The 17,523-nt window shown below is 39.2% G+C and overlaps 1 protein-coding gene across 20 annotated transcripts in view; it reads left to right on the forward strand.

Moving 5' to 3' along the window:
* The window catches only part of ZBTB20 (zinc finger and BTB domain containing 20), a 475,348-nt gene that overhangs the window by 395,377 nt on the left and 62,448 nt on the right, over positions 1-17,523 (forward strand). For 2 of the 20 annotated variants that reach the window (XR_007903182.1, XM_051779637.1), the window contains one exon: positions 1,945-2,076. The exons of 15 other annotated variants lie outside the window; for them this stretch is intronic. The gene's annotated coding sequence lies outside the window, so the exon portion shown is untranslated. 3 more of the 20 variants (XM_051779640.1, XM_051779655.1, XM_051779654.1) reach the window with 3 other exon arrangements.

A 17,523-nucleotide genomic window follows, 5' to 3' on the forward strand; every position in this document is an offset into this window, starting at 1 on the left:
CTGCTTGGAAGGTCCTTTGTGACGTACATGGGGGTTTAGAATATGGAGCCAGTAGCAGCTGAGGTAAGCGATGAAATATTACATGAATCTTGTAAGTGTAGAGGTCAGGTTATCAGTGCACATCAGCTGGAAAATAAATGCACTGCCTCAAGCCACCTTTGTCACAGGACTCCACAGCACCAGGCAGACACATGGTGGGCTTGTCTTCTGTCAGGCTCAGCAGGAATTCCTTTCTGTTCTTTAAAAGTAGCTATTTTTGGCTCTGCAGATGGACAGGTACATACCATTAGTTAGCAGGGACCTGCAGAAAGCTAATAAGGTGCACAGGCTGTGGTTTGTCGACACATGGGCTTCAGGGACCAAACCAGTTGAAAAAATTTCCCTCTTTGGCTGCTCAGATTTTCCAACACATTGCACAATTCCCCCACTCATACCAGCACAGCTGTTTGTAGAGTTGGGCTATGAGCAGAGACAACCAATCTTTCTTTAAATCATAAATTTTTGCAGGGATTGGGGAGTAATTTTTTGCAATGGCCTGGGGAGTAATGAGAATACCTTATGTGATATTGCCTCTAAAATCACTGTTTCATTGGACCTCGAGCCTCAGGGCATGATTTGCAAAGTAATCAGTGCTGCATTTATGTTTACCATTTTGTGCAGGAAGCACCATTGCTGGTACAACCAGCTCAACTTCAAATTCAGCATCAAAATGCATCTTTGAAGAAGTTGTGCTCCTGAAGGTAGAGCAAAGGGAAAGTCTTCTGGGTGTCATACTTGACCAGTGAGGAATATTAGCAGAAGAATAACTCAGAAGCCAATATGATCTTTGTATCATGAAACTCCATGAGATGTTTTTCCTTCACAACGTGGAAGGATCTGACAGTCAGCAGACCTCAGGCCAAGCTAGCAGTGTTGGGAAGGTGCTGCCTTGTCAGGGCTACATGGCAGCACCAAATCTGAAGTAAGCATAGAAGAGTTAAATCAGTTAGTGTCTCTGGTCCAAAGGAGGTTGTCTTTTTTCCCCTTGCTTCCAAAAACCATAAAAACAGACACAACTCAAATGATGATATCATTAACCTAATTTTTCTCTTTGATAACACCACCACTTTAAACTGTCATTAAAAACAAGTTTATTTCTGTCTCTACCTACCCCTCGCTTTTCACCCATAAGTCCTTTACTTTCCAGTTATAATAACTAAGGATTATTTCCAGTGCAGGCTGAAATCAGTCAGAAATGTAATAATTTCTATGTCTCAGGTTTAGCTGGTGGTTTTCCTGTCTGCACTCCTTGCTGCTGGGGGTTTCTGGATGGGAAGTGACAGCAGTGTTTCACCTCACTTGCATTCCCTCCACTGCCACCCCCTGCATGACTTTAATATACTTTTTGTCTGTGTGTGCAGCTTTTTGCAGTGTTTTAATACTCAAGTAAGTGGAGTATTATTTTTTCTTCTATTTTCTTATATCCATTCAATAGCATGAAAAGGTTCAAGGCTCACTCTGTCTATCTGTTACTGACTTTCTTAGGATGCTTTCTAGAGAGCCTAGCTCCCTTTTTGCACAATCAGGTTTCTGGATTTGTGATGCAAGCATTTAAACTTTCCATAGCCTAGTCAACTCATGGTTCAGGAGGTCACATATCCTTTGAAGTAATTTCCCCAATTCCATTCTCACATCTTGTTGCCTGATCCATACATGCTATTCTCTTTTTATGCAGAGTGGATTATTTATCCACTCTGCTGTGTGGCTATTCCTCGTTGTTCTGTCTGATGCTAAAAGTCCTTTCCTCAACTGGCTAGGTTTTGCTTCTTGCTGTTTTACTTCTTTCTTCATGTACAGCTCTGCCTAATTCACAAGATTATCCAATGAACATGAATTTAGTCTCCTTCTGGTTAATCATCTTCTAACCTGCCAAAGTGTGTTTCATGGGTTTCCATATTTTTACAGATGGCTTTTAGGCCACAAAAACAGAGTGTACCTTGGAGTCATCAAACTGGAAAAACAATCAAGACCTGCTCAGTCCATCTTCCCAGGGCCAGTGAAGGATGGTGTGTGCATCACGTCTAGTGTTTTGTCTAGGTCAGTTTTAAATACACCGTCAAACTTCAGTTCCTTCCCTAAGCATATTACTCTTCAGGCTTATGCTATTTGCTCTTTGGAATGTCAGCTTTATGTTACTGGTCTTGATTTTATCTCTACACCTTTTTTATTATTAGCTACCCTCTCTTCTTTCCCTTTTTTGTTTCTTTTTTTCTCTTTTTTGTTTCTGGCATTTGCACCTTTCAATTATATGAAGCTTGTTTTCATGCCTTTCCCTTCATCTGATAGTCACTGGCATTGTAACTGGGCTATTGCAGGTGTAGTTCTTCATTTCTTTCCCTAATAGCTCAGTCTTTCCACCACTCTGGTCATTTATATGGCAGCTCTTTGAACTCTCTCCAATCACTCTGATGAGGAGGTGCCCAGAAACAAATCTCACATTCCAGGTGATTTCACCTCAGAGCAGAGACAGAGATACTATTGCTGTAATCTTGCTGTTATGTGATGTGATTACTTAGCTATTAATGTTGATGATTTGTCTTGACTTTTCTCTGTGTGTTCAGTCTAGACTGTGGCCATTGTCTGTGGCTCTTTAAAAGATCCTCTTTAGAAGCCTCCAGGTCTGTTCCATTGATCTGAATTTGTTCATTTTCCTTTCATGTTCCTTCAACCCCTTTCCTCCCTCATTTTCCTCAAGTGTAGTTGTCACAGAGCTCAGTATAATCCTCTCATGGTTCGTGTGTTTTGGATACTGCAGTTAACAGTTCAGCTCCCCCTGCTCTCAGAGCCAATCCTGTGGGCTGAGTTTTTGAGGCTACTTGCTCCAATGTGCAGCAAAAACAGGCACTCAACTTTAGTTACCTAAGTCTATCCAAGGCTTTTTTGTAAAAGTTTGGGTAAGTGAATCATATTGTCCTGTAACGAGTCTTCATGAGACTAGGTTTTAAAGTAACATGCACCTGCAGCAAAATGCTCGTTCTGGGTACTTCTGCCCAGTCTTTGGGTGAATTATGCCCAGATATTTCACCTTTTGATGTTTATCCATATAAAAAGAACCAAAAAGAAACAACCTGTTGAGATATTTTGGAATTTTTGGAGGTGTATGCATTCCACTACAAATTTTGTTCTAGCACTTACTGTCAAAAGAACTGACATCTGGTTAAAGTAAACAAATAATCTGAGGAGCTTCTTAAAATGCATGAAATGTAAAAGACAAGATTTCATTTACCTACACTGCTCTCCACCAGGTAAACCTACCTTGTCCATCTGACAGTTAAATATTTTGATCCTTGTTATGCTTATGAACATGGTGGGGGGGGTTGTTATCATTGTTCATTAAATGTTTACTCTTGACATGCATATATTCAGACATACAAAAGCTTTTTCACTTTCGTATGCCCAGAGTGCTTTGGGTTCCTGCTTAGCTGTAGTGTGGAACCCCTTGAGTAGCAACACTACTTGTGACCTTTGTGCTAACTGCAATGTCATGACCTCCGTCCTAATTGTAGCTTAGTATTGAAAAGGCAGAATTTATGTCCTTGTTAGCAAAGCCTGTTCAGGATAAGATAAGGAAAAGATACATACCTTTCCACTGTCTGCTAACTTTGATAATGCAAGATAAGAAAAATATGCAGAATACAGTGGAAGGCACCTATGCTGTAAATAAGCAGCTATAAATATATTTGCATTGGAATGCATTTTGAGTTCTCTGTGTCCTGTAGATGAACATAGTTGTGGTAGTCCTTTTGGACTGGTAACACATCACTGCTTGGGGTTTTGGTAGATGTATTCTTAATCAGTAAACTAAACAGAGTTTGGGCAGTTCTAGCTCTTGAGTTCTTTCTTAACTCTTACTAGAGGCAAGAGTTGTGACAAACATCAATGAACCTATTTGATACTGCAGATCTGACTCATGGTATTTTGTGTCTTCTGTTTGTCATTTATGTCTAAGTAAAATGGTTTGGAAAAGTTGTATCAAAGTTGTATTAAATCAGAATAATTTTGGTTTGTTTTTATAATTCTCTTCATTTTAGCATTCTTATTTTTTATCTCTTTTTCTTTCCTTCTGATTTAGTTTATGGGTTTACTCTATCAAGGCCTATTCCACCACATCTACTATTAGAAAACTCAAAATTTTTAGAAAGCCAGGCCTACTTTAAACACAAGCAAAAAAGGTAGTTGCCTAAGGTTGTGGATTGGTGGACCAGAGAGACAGAATGGTTGGTCCCCAGAGTCTTAGAGCAATATGGTTTCTCGCCTGAACTGCTGCTGTCAAGAGTCTGTGCAAATAGACAACTCTCCAAGTAGTCGTAACTTCTCCTCATCTCTGTTTTTATCAGGCCAGCAGAATGGTGTTACCTCACTGGGATAACACAGGCATGTGTACACAATGTCTTAAGGATGCAGCCAACCAGGGCTCCCTGTTACCTCTTGTATGATGATGTTTGCAGGGGCAACTTCTTTGCCAATTAGCTGGGAAGCTTTACACTTCCTTTGGAAATAAAATTTTAAAAAGGAAGTTATTTGTTCTTTTCTTTTGATTTCCAGGAAGTGGTTGACCTGTGGAATTTCAAGTGTTTCCCAAATCTTTATGTTCTTTTTTGTCTTTCCTTCCATGTATAGTTTCTACATAAATACCTTAAAGGTCTTTGCTCAGCACCCATGAGTTAAGCTTTAGAAGATGCCTGCGAAGTAGAGCTATTATTATCTTGATTGGCCTTACAGAGAAGCTGAAGCACAGAGCACTGAAATATCTTTCTCAAGGCCAAGCACAGATTCCCCAGAAGAGGTGTAAGTAGGACCCAGATTTCCTGATTACTAGTGCTGCTCTTTAAAATAAATAGAATTCCCTTTTGACTTCTGAGGATGTTCTTTGATGGTGGTGACGGCAGTGTAGCAAACCTTGTTTCATATTTGTAAAATTTTTCTTTTCCTTTTTGATCTCACATCCTTTAAACCTTATCATTATTATTATTATTGATGCCAGCTCTAAAAAATTTCTATTTTTATTTTGGCAGTCATGAGTCCTCCATCAAACTGGTGGAACTGTCACTTATTAAACTTCTTCATAGTATTAAAATTGATGAGATTGATTTGAGGCTGCTTCTACTCTTTTTTAAAAAACTTTTTTTTCTCTTTTAATAAAGGAAAATCAAACTGATATGTTCCACATTTACACCTGTACTTTCTTTTACTTGGTATATTCTTATTGATGGCTCTATTTCTTACTATTTCTTTTCTATTATCATGCGTATCCATTTGTAGTAAAATACCCATCTATCCTCACTGTTGTATTTTCATACTGCAGTCAAAAAGCTCATTGCCTCTCAGGCACCAATTGCAAACCCTTTTCTTTTCCATCCTTTCCTGGAGATTTGTGTGGCAGCTCAGTCCTGCTGAAGACTAAAACCTTTGCCTCTTTTTCCTTACTCATGCCATGAAGTCATATTGTGATATTACATTGGATTGCTCTGGGAAACCTTGTGATATCTGAAGAAGAGGATTATAACTAGGTTAACAAAGCAGTGGCAGGACTGGAATGATAAAGATGTTTATCATACCATAAAGCACCTTGGTAATTAGAAATTTAAGCACAGACGTTTCCTGTTTTTTGAGGGAGAGCTGGAATTTTATCTGTGCTTCTCTCATGCTTCATCAAGGAAATTCACATTTACAAAGCAAGAAGAATTGAAGCTGCACTTTGTTTTTCTCACAGTGAGAGGGAAGGGGAAAATGTGCAGGCAGGCTAGGTCTATAACATTGATTTGTAACCAACAAAGGAAATGTCTACTTATGAGACACAAATCAATGTAACCAGACTGTGAAAGTGCAAACAGAGATGTGAGAAAATTATTTGATCGTTAGTCTTCCTTTTGAAAAGACAGAGGGCCAAATTCTGCTCCCATTTATGAGTATGTAACTTCCACGAAACCCAAAGGAGACTTGCCAGTGTAATTATGGACAAAATTTCATGTGGTGTCCTTCTGATGGATGGAGGTGTAAGGCATTAGAGTCAGGAAGGGGGCTAGGCAGGAAAGGAAGGATGCTATAGCAAAGAGGATATGAACCAAGTTTTGCTATTAATGAATTGTAGGTACAGAAAACATATTGATGTTCCCTCCCATGTAGAGGTGACCTGTATGAACTGTGCACCTTCTTAATTCAGCTGAAATCTTAAAACAGTTTTCATTAATCTGAGAATTTGTTGCCACAGGCAGAGATGTTTTCTTGGAGATGGACTTGTCTCCTGAGAATAATCTAATCTTGCAGATTCTAAACTACAGGGTCCATTATCTAGAAAAATCCTATATTAACGATAAAACCACTGTGTTTTGAAGATAGGAAGAAAATTTGGCATTCTAAGTCCTTTTGGCCCATGGAAAGTAACAGATACCAATTTGGAAGTGAACCCCTTTATTCTTCCATGGCTCGTCTTTAAAAAGACAGTCTGCTTCTCAGATGGGGGGACTTATCTCCCCTGGAGCTATTTGCACCCCCAGATTTACCCTGTAGGTTGATAGAATTGGTTGTTTCCATGCAAAATCAATTTCTGAAGCTGTGGTTTGATGGCATAGTGGATCTCAGTCATAAAACTGTATCAAAACCACTGTAGCCATGTAACACAAAGTGTTATCTGGGGTAAATTCTCATACTGATTTGAATGTTTTCAGAACAAATGGATTAACTTTATATCGCAGGCTTTCTATCAGATCAGGTATCACCCGTCTGCGCCGCTCTGACTTCGGGCTAGATTATATATCGTCTGTTCTCTTGCAGCAATACAAACTCTTGCTAATTTAACAGTAATGTGATCATGTGCCCATGCCCAAACCAGGTCAGATCTATACTGCCAGCTGATCCTGTGGTAACGGCTGTGGACTGATAGCTTGAGTCTGTTCATTAGTGGGGGAAACTCATCTCGACTTCAGTTTCAAAAATACAGCAGAGCAGAGGCAAACTGCCTTCTTTAGCTGCACACCCTACTCCAGTCTAGGCTTTCGTCCCTCTTCACCTTCAGCAGTTCCCTGTGTTTGCACAGGTACTGGGTTTTCCCCATATGTCTCCATGAAATTCCATTAGTGCAGTCACTGGAAAGAGAGGCCAACACATACACAGTTTTAAAGGCTTGGGACTCATTTGGAGAGGTAGATATTTTTATTCTGGTTAAACTACTCTAATTCCTGTGGATATTGTTTTATTTATGCCACAATACAAGATTAAATCAGGCCATGGCTTCCCAACAGGCGAACAAAGCTAGTCTAAACAAATTATATTTTTGAAAGCTTTTGGGATAAGAATAATTTTGAATCTAAAACGCATCAAAGTGACACTAAATAACAACAAAAAGCTTACATTCATTACAAGTTAAATTCCCCCGTACAGAAGAAGGTGCAACAAGTTCTGTCATTTTACTTTGTAAGCCAAAAAAAGTCCTCTTTTTGATTTTTCTGAACTACACTTGGCCATTTGAGATGGAGGCAAAACTCTCCCTGGCACTTGCCCCCAACTCTCACATGTAGTGAATATTTCCCCTTGGGTGCTCTTTGTGTCATGATATCTTAAAATAAGTATCTTTCTGTCAGGCATTACTCTTATATAATACATGTTGTCATCTGGAGTGAGGCACAGTTGTGCATATTTAGCTGCTTTGCTTTGTAATGCGTCATTACAAGTGACCAAAAACATGGTACAGGAAGTTGTTTGTGTGCTTTTTTTCCTTGTTTATGCAACTCCCAAGCAGAAAATGTTCTTGAGAGCAGATGGTACAGAAAAGTCAATTGCAAGTTCCGTTTTCCAGATGCATAGATGTTTCATGTCTACTTGAAGCCAGTTCAGATGGCTTTGTAAATTTGAGTCCAACTTTTGTTTAACCTTTTACTGGGTCACCAGTTAAAGTGTTTCCTACAGGAGTTTCAGCCCTAACAAAAATAACCTGAGTGCACAAGATCAATTGTGTTCTCAGATGTTTAGCTGGAATCTGGGCAATACTGTTTTTTTAGCAGGAATGCTGAAAGTTCAGCAACTGATGCATGTTCTAGGGTTTCCATTTGCTTCTCTCTTTCAACTTTCTAAATAATATGTTGTAATGCAGAGTGGCCAATATCTGAATTTCTTCCTGTTTGACAAGGGGATTACTAGACGGTGAAGGCAAATTAATTTGACTTCCTACAGAAAAGGTAAGAATTTCTTACCCTAGAGCAGTAACACAGTCAGCTCATGACTGCACGACACTGATAACCTACAGTTTACAACTCAGCAGGTTTCTTGTTTGATTTGAGTTTTTTTGCTGCTGAACCATAGGCTTTTATTTGATAACAAATAAAAGTACCAGTCCAATTTTTTCCCTGTTGCACCAAAAGAAATCTGTGTGAGATCATATGAGTATCACAGACTAAGTTAGTGGGAGGGCATCCATGAAAGCTGGTCTGCAATTGTTGGCCAGACCAGTCAGTTTGTGAGTTCAAATACAATTTATGTTTAGTTCATTTCGGACTTTACTGTAAGGTGATTTGTGGATCCAAGAAGTAAGACACTTGATCCCAGAATAACAATACCAAATTGTTAGTCATTGTCCATAGATCCCAAGAAATAGGAAAGTATGATTTCTCAAAGATACTGCCTGGCTATATGGTATGTCTTGATCAGAAGTAGGCATAGAACCAGATTCTGACATCTGATCCACTAAGTTTTATTGTTTTCAAATAATCCCAGCAAACTTTCAAGAAAGATTATCCAAGCTAAGAAAGATAATAGATTTAGAAATGAAAGCTCAAGGAGAACATTTTTTATATGTGATCGGTTAAGTTTTTAACTGCTTATTCACGTGTGTTTTATTCACACAATATGAAGAAATGAACCTAAACTGAAATCTCAAAGCTGAACAAATTCAGAAGTGAAACTGATTTACCAAATCCCTGCCTTCAATTCCTCTCTTACACTGAGATAATATAGAAGTTTAGGGTGACTGAAGCCTGGCTCTTACATTGGTAATACCATATAATCCAATCTGAGATGCCTGGATATGGTGATTGATGACAGGAGAGGTCAGAAGGAACAGGTTTCTTTGGAAAACCTTGTGAAACAGTCTAGAACCACACTATTTGCAAACCAAGCCCCTCAGAGTTCAAGAAGCACCTGGATGGTGCTCATAGTTATATGATTTAGTTTTAGTCATGCGAGGAACAGGGAATTGGACTCGATGATCCTCATACGATCAATTCGAGATATCTATGATTCTGTGATTCCCTTCCTTTGAAGAGTCTTGTGTTTGTTATTCACCAGAATCAGGATACTATAGTTGATGGACCTGAATCATGTTTCTCTGCAGAAGAATGTTGTCTCGTTGGGAAAAGGACGGGCAGCTCAATGTCTCACAGAAAAGCAGCAACATTCCCAGTGAAAATTTCTTCTTTAACCTCCTACTGAATGAAAGTTCAGATTTTTTGTGACACCATAGTAATCTTCAGAAACTCCTCCTTTCTGTGGACCACTCATGGATTACAAAAATAATTATATTTTCAATTTATAAAGAAGTTTCATTTGAAGACGTCATCATTAATTTGCACCATTCTCCATTAGGCTGGCAGTAATGAGGGAATTGCGTATTGTTGTTTACTTTTCCAAGGGGGAAACTGAGAGGAGGAAAAATAAGGTTTGTCAGAACTATGAGAAGTACCAACTTGATTAAAATGTGGGCCTTCCCTAAGAGACAGAAGGAGAGTTAAAATCTAGAAAGTTTCAAGCTTTCAGGACAGGATTCAACCATAGCCCTCACCATTCAATGGTCTCTCAAAACCAAACAGAGCTGTCGGGTTTTGGGTTTGCTCCTTTTTGCTGCTTGGGCTGAGAAGCAAGTTGCACGTACTGGACTGGCTTCTCAAGGCAATAAGTGAAAATGGCATTTCAAAATAATAGTTGTCTGGTCCTGCAGCTCAGAACTGTCATATTGCATGTGAAAAGCTCACTCCTTCCCAGAAGTGAAGTGTAGAAAGTAATATGAATATGTGTGTGTGCGTGCATGTGGATGTGTCTGGTCTGGGACACAGACAGATTCCCTACCTGGAAATGGCTTGCTATTATTAGACATGCAGTTACCAGGGGTTATGTAAGACAATTGAAGCTCTGTTTTTTAACGGAGACATGATTCATGCTACGTGTAGTAACAGTAACCACCTCCAAATGAGACAGAAAGCAGATACAGACAAAAGGCTGAAGAAATCAATGCTGGCTGAACACAGCCATCCTCCTGATACCTGCTGCCTCTCAAACAGCCTTCAGGTTATCAGCAGCTGAGGTTGATGGCAATTCCAAAGACTTCTGGAGTTACTGAGCCAGTGCATCTGTGTCAGTGGTGTTTGGAGGGAGTGGCTGAGGCTGCAGGAGCTCTGAGGGGTGACAGCATTGGGCACACTTTACCATGTTCCCGGCAACATCTCTGGTGTTCTACAGGAGGCTGAGGGAGCTGTGAGCAGAACTAGCACTCCTACTCTATTTTCTCAGTTACTCCTGCTGGGAAAGGCTGGAACCAAAACAACTTTTGGCTCCTCTGCAGTTAACACTTCTACAGACATTTTTATAGTAATGTGGAGGGAGAGTCGAGACCTGGAGTAGCTTTGAACTTCTGCCAGCAGTCTTCATTAGAGCAAATTGTGAAATCTGATTGAACTAGAATAGCTCTGAGCTCCCCTACAGCTAAGATTCCTGATCCATCTCCTATGGTACTTCTTGCCGGTCATGGCACAGATTAGAATATCTGCAAGCGCCCTGATAATTTTGTTCATCTGGGCAATTTTCTTATAACATTTTCTGTCAGGAAATAGCAGGAGTAAGGTAGCTGCCAGATTCTCTGCAGTCTCCTCACAGAATTTCTTTTCTGATAGGAAGAAAGATTGACTTCAGACACTGGTGGGGTGCTGATTTACAGTGTCACTTTCCAGAAAGAAAAGGTGGGGAAGTTGCTATTGGGTCACCTCAAGTCACTGCCATTCCCTACCTTGTCTCCTGTTGGAAGATTGTGGATCTCCTGTAAAATTTCATTTCAGCATCATCTTAACCATTCTGTGTAGTAACTTCTGCTGTCAAGGAAGAAGATGCTGAAGATTTGCAAATGGTCTTTTTAACACTCAGGAGACAGCCCTCCTACGTTAGCAGAACTTACCCAACAACAGAGCCAACTGCCTTCAGTTTCATTCAAAAAAGTTTTGAAATGACCAGAGAAGAGGCCTCTCAGAGCCACAGAAGAGATCTGAATACTGAATTCCAATAAATCCCAAGAGTTTATCATTTGCTAATACTGAAGTAAGAATAACAACAATTATTGCTATGCTATTTTCCTTAATGCATCATGCTGCATATACTGCACAGAGTAGAAATCACTGCAGCTACTATTAATGCTAGTAATCATTCTCCATCAACCACACTGCATACAGTTTTAAGAGAAAAGTGAAAAATAACTCAGAGTACCTTAAAAATGGTATTGTAGTCATATCCTGACTCCGTGTTTTCCTGGCACAGGGTGTTTAAAACCTAGATCTGAATAACACAGCTGGCACTGACATCTCTACATTTCAGGCATACTTAAGAAAAATCCTGTTTTGATGCAGATGATACATAACTTTAAAAAGCAAATAATTATCACAAATATACATCACACCTCAGGACACACTGCTGTCAGTGACTTGACATTTCAAATGATGAGTTTCACAAATGTGCATAACCATCAGATTTGATTTAACAATGTTTTAGAATAATTCACATGCTCATCTAGAACTTTTTCATTGTGTTTTGGCACTGAAGCATGAAACAGGAAATCTACAGTGGGTTTCTCTTTGCATATGAGGAAGCAAGGGCTTTGATCAGTTTTTCATACTCCAAGGCTGTAGTCAGTTATTCCTCAATGGATAATGAAACCAAAGCCCACAGTGACTCTGTTTCTCTGTGGATCCCCTATGATATTTTATATATAGTTTTTGACATAAATCAAACAAGCTTTCATTTGTACAGTTTGAGGCCAGAGGCAGCAAACACACAGGAAGAATGGTATGAGAAAACATGTTCACGGTGCTTTTTACCTAGTCTTTTCACTGTGTTGGTTACCAACTCTTTAATGAATGACTTGCAAGGGAAATCTTCAGAGACAGGAGACAGTCATCCAAAACAAAAAAAAAAAGTTAGAAATCATTTTAATATTTTTTGTGACTGTCAGTAACGCAGTTGTTTAGCTCAGCATTCAGGCAGTGGTGGTATGAATCTTAAAACTTAAGGAAAAGATTCCTTGTCTCAGAATTTACCCCTCAGAATCCATGCAAACAAGATTTTTAATATAAACCTTCCTCTAGTAAAGGCAGCTAAAAATCATGCCAGCATCTTCCTCTCCTTATAAAACAATTTGCATAATCAAAGCTCAGGGAGAGGGAAGAATTCCATCAAGAAGATGCTGGTTTTTGTGGGGGGAGAAGAGTGTTCAATTTTTCTGTGTACCTGTTTGATAACCTGGATCTTGGTGCTTGAGAAAACCAGATGTATCTGTGAAATTGTTATTTCCTAGTTTACCTTGATGGAGATGGTTCTGTGACAAATGGATCAAATACATGGAAATTTATAGCTGAAATTTATTTCATTGTCCTACAGAGAATTATACCTTTAATTAATGTAAACAGTTTCTCATAGTCTCTGCAAGCAACAAGTCATGAAAAAACCAGTATTTCATTACTTTTATCAGTTGCCATTTTGTATCACGTTCCATACTTATGACGATGTACTTCCAACTTGTGACTGAGATCATCTTTCAGCATAAGAACCACAAATTTGGTGGCCAGACATCGATGCATCAAGTGCTGTACCATTGTGACCAGGAGAGAGGTCGTATGGCAGAACCAGTGTCAACAGTGTAAATCTTCATTAAATTGTGTTTTGTGTTGAGATTATATGGTCCCTGCACTGAGTTGAAAATACATTTTCAGTTTGAAAACCTGGTTACTGAAAAACATGGAGATCTGTTCTTTGAGAATAGATTCAGTACTTTCTTCACTTCACCAACATCTGTGGGACTGAGGGTTTCAGGATTTAGGCCAAAGTACTTGTAAGGACAGCATTCAATGAAACTAAAGCAACGTTTAGGAAAGGAGGAAAAAACTCAGCTCATTTTCTTCGTATGCTTTCATTGTTTTTGTTCTTCCTGAAAAATAATGTCCTTTCAGATTTCGTTTGACATCTCCATGATGTTGAACAGATTCGGAGAAATCACCAATATTTTGACAGGGTTCCTTGGCAATGAAATGTTCATGAAGCTCATCTGTCATGAGCTAATCTGGCTCATCTAGCCAAAGCAGTAGCTTAGGCGGATATATTACTGTAACAATTTAATTTCTACACATTTTCTTTGTCTCTGGTGATTGCAGTGATGGCAACTCATATTTCAGTTGCAGAAACATCAGTATTAATTGCAGCACAACTATACCTTTGGTTTTGTGAGAACCCTGCTTAAGACAGTGTCGTGTTGTCCAAGTGCCGCCTTCTTATTAACAAGGCAATAGTCTGATTGCACTGGCCATCCTCGGTGTTCATGGCTTCAAAACCTTAACCTCTTCCATTGAGTTTCATACCTTTTAACCTACAGCATCAGCACATAAATGCCTGAGGCTGTTTATGCTCTCGAACTGCTTCTGTAAATACTAAGTATCTGTAGAAAACTAGCACTCAAGATTCAGCAATGCTACCAGCATACAAGCACTGCCCACAGATCAATCTGTTCCCAGAAAAGGTTACGTAGGAGCACAGAAGATTTACTCCATATTTGACCAGCAGCATAAAATTACGAATTTATCTATTTGCCTCAGTCACACCCCTCTTTAATGAACTATTTTGGAAAGTATGTGGTTTTAACATTCAGGTACAATTGAGAAGGTTCCATAGTAGGAATATAGAGAATTCTGTGTTGTATACCCAGCAATGTTTTGCCAGAACAAGATAATTTTAAATTAATAATCATGTATATAATTATACACACATATAAATATATGGTTAATGGATATGTATATATCTACATATGTGTACAATACTGTTTCTTCGTGTTACCACTAGTGAAAAGTGGTCTGACACAGTGCCATGGTTCAGTCTGGCATCACAGATTTTTGTATTCCTTTAAATCTTTAGCTGTATGTTATATCAGGACTTTTGGTGACCTGCTTCTGCTCTCATTAAGCCCACCAACTGCTGACATTTATTTGCCTCTTCCTGGTGTCAGTTATCTTCACCATTTCAAATCAGGTGTGCAAAGTCCAAACAGTTGCTTAACGCTGCCTAACGTGGCTTTACCCTGCTCTACCCACAGTGAGGTGTAGCCAGTGCAGCCAAGAGGGCAGCACACATTGTGCTTGGGCACCATCTAACCAGGCTCACCTACAAGTGTGGAGTTTATACACCCAACACACTAAGCATGATGAGATCTTCATTCATGGAAAATAGGCAGCACCCGGATTTAGATCTTCAATGAGAGAGAACTTTTCAAAATGTTCAGGGTTGAAGCCTTGTACTGCTGTACCTGGTAGGAGGGGCCATTTGGCATGGGAAGTGGAAAGGAAAGTCAATAGGAGAAGAGTTATCCTTTTTGACCTGAGCTCTTAGGTATGGGTAGCTGTTGCATTGAGAATACTGCTTAGAAATAGAAAGGAATACCAGAAGAATAAACAGACAAAAGTGAGACCTTAAAAATGCCTATTCCATGTGCCAAAGTCAAATTTAAGAAAAGAATTGCAGCTTAAGAGCAGTGAAATTTTATACTATCAGATAAAAGGCAGTGAAAGAAGGGAAAAAGAAACAGATGCAGACAAATAATAGAGGGACAAAAAGTGGGAACATAATGTAGACTTTCCTACAGACTACTTTGCTATTCTGGATTTCAGTAGGTACCCCCTGGGACTTCAGGGAGAGATTTTTTTCCCTAGTACTATTGCAAACATGTCCTTGTGGGAAATTTGCCTTTACCAGGCTAGAGCAGTCTAGCCTCTTTAAACAGTCTTTCTGCAAATGTCTAATCCATTAACAAATTAATTTCTGAATTTCAGACCATACTGATAGTGGACATACAGTGTTCCCAGTAGAATACAAAAATGAGCAGTTTCCTGTCCTGAATGAAGCCTTGACTATTGTGAAAAAGTCATAGTTATGGCCTTCTGATAGCATGTCATGTGTTGCTAAATTTTTATGTTTTCTATGGCACAAGTTCTGGCCTCTGTTGGAATGGTGGTTTTTATATCAGTCCATCTTGATCTCTGTATAAAGACACTGGGATTGGATATCTACCTGCAGGTAGTCAGTGGCCTAACCTTGTTCTTGTAACATAAATGCTGTAGTAAGTCGTAGTCAGAGGATGTACCTTCTTTTGAATAAGAAACACTAAAGTACATCTGAAATAACCCACTTCATGCAGAAAGTTGATTCTTGAATGTTTATTGATGGCTAACACCGATGTTCTCATCTCCTCTGCTACTTCCAGAGAGAAAAAGTGACCAAAAAAGAATTAGATTTAGCTTAGAGAGCCCAGTCTGAAAATATATCATGACTGTGAAAGCATCAATTAAAACTGACCCCACCTTACTCAGGAGACCTGTACAATATGTGAATTAAGATCAGACATGCTAACTTCTAAGGCACAAGCAAGTTATTTTCCATTGCTTCATGATCGACAGCACTGTACCAGCACAGCAAATAAGAATAATCAGAAATAAGCTCACAAGAAGCTCATCTTTTAATTTTTTCATTACTAGGGATCACAGGAAAGGCAGAAGGAAGCAGCATTCTGAAGATATCAGGGAAAAGACTATTGCAGGGATAAAATAAATAGCAATTAAGTAAAAAATTGAGTCTGCTTGATCAGGACTCACTGCAAGAAAGTAACGGAAGGCTGTGGTACCAGGTCTCAAGCAAAAAAAGGGCTGTTTTCATGACTGTCCCTTGCTGGTCAGACATACGAGTGCCCCTAACAAACCGGGAATATTGAAGGTGTTTGATGGTGTCTCTGAGCAGACAGGAGTACGTCCAGGGGGAGAGACAGAAATGTCCTGCAGGGAACCAATCTAGAAAAAGCCAATTTCAGGACCAAACACCAGCAGTAAATTGATGTTTATAATATTTAAGTCATCTGTAAAGGAGATATGATGGTGTGTTGTGTAAGGAGCAGAGTCAGGCCAGTGATTGCTTCTGTGTGTTTTAAGTAATACAATATGACAGACCACATCAGATCAATGGTGCTGATTAATGAACAGCTCTGGAAAGGTAGCTAACAAGAGATGAAAGGGTCAAGACACACATTTCAGGAGGGAGAAGAACGATCAGTGCCTCAGAATACAGAGTTATGGTCCTGGAGTCCATTAATCATCAGCACTATTATGTAAAGTACCACATTTTCTCCTGACTTTATGCCCACTGCAACTGCACTGAAGTCAGTATAAAACTGACCTAAAGTGTACATCTTAAATCACAATCTGTAGTACATCACTGCTATCATAAAAGGGACCTTCCTTAATAAAAACACTGATAGATTTAATGTTTCTTACACCCTCTAAATTAACAGATAAAACTTGGAAAGATCAAGGTGGGATAAAAGTGAGCATATATAAAATGCCCAAGTTATTACCATTAGTGGGAATATTTAAGTAATAAAAGTCTGCACTTCTGGAATGCATTCATGCAGAAAACTTATCCTCCAAAATCTTAATTAAGCACACAGTACCTCATGGAGCAGGAACATAATGCTTTCCTTTTCTGGATAGAGAAGCCCAGGTAGAGAGGGAAGGACTTACTTAACCCACTGTCATGCATCCCATTCCTCTGTTGTCCTGCTTGCCTCTCTTATGGTCAAATATCCTTCTCCTCTAACTTCTCCCAAGATTAAGTCTTTTAGAAAAACTTGAAGTGTTTCCTTCTCTGTTGCACCCCCCATGTCTTCAGAAACACCATCGGCTTTGCTGATTTTACATATTTAAAAAGTACCTAACAACTGATGAGGATCTCTGTGCTTTATGCTCATTACACTGGAGGAAAGAGATATCTCTTCCCAGGCCATAGCAAAAAAACATGGAGCAAAATGGAGATATTTTAAGTATTGCCTTTCACAGAGATTCCTGTGCCCAGATTTTGTAGAAGACTTTGAACAGCCCATTTCTAACAACTTGTCTGCCTGACCCTTGATGTGAAGCCAGATTGAGTGCTAGGCAGTGCTACAAGACAGAACCACTTGGATTGGGATCCCAGAGATTAGAAGAGCAATAATGACAAAAAAAGAGAGGTGACAAAATATGCAGGATTAGTACATGCAGTTCTTAGGCTTCTCTTGTGTGAAATTAGGAGTGAAGTGAGCAGGAGTTCTGCAAAGTAAAGACTAAAGATGCAATCCTGTGATTTTTCTGCTTCTAGTACAAGTTAAAAATGCATGTTAACTGAAGTACTAGGCAGTCGTTAAGGCACATGGGATTTATGCCTTAAAAA

This window comes from Manacus candei, unplaced genomic scaffold (assembly GCF_025592945.1).
Source record: "Manacus candei isolate 608988 ecotype Guabito, Panama unplaced genomic scaffold, ASM2559294v1 h1tg000014l, whole genome shotgun sequence".
NCBI classification, from domain to species: Eukaryota; Metazoa; Chordata; class Aves; order Passeriformes; family Pipridae; genus Manacus; species Manacus candei.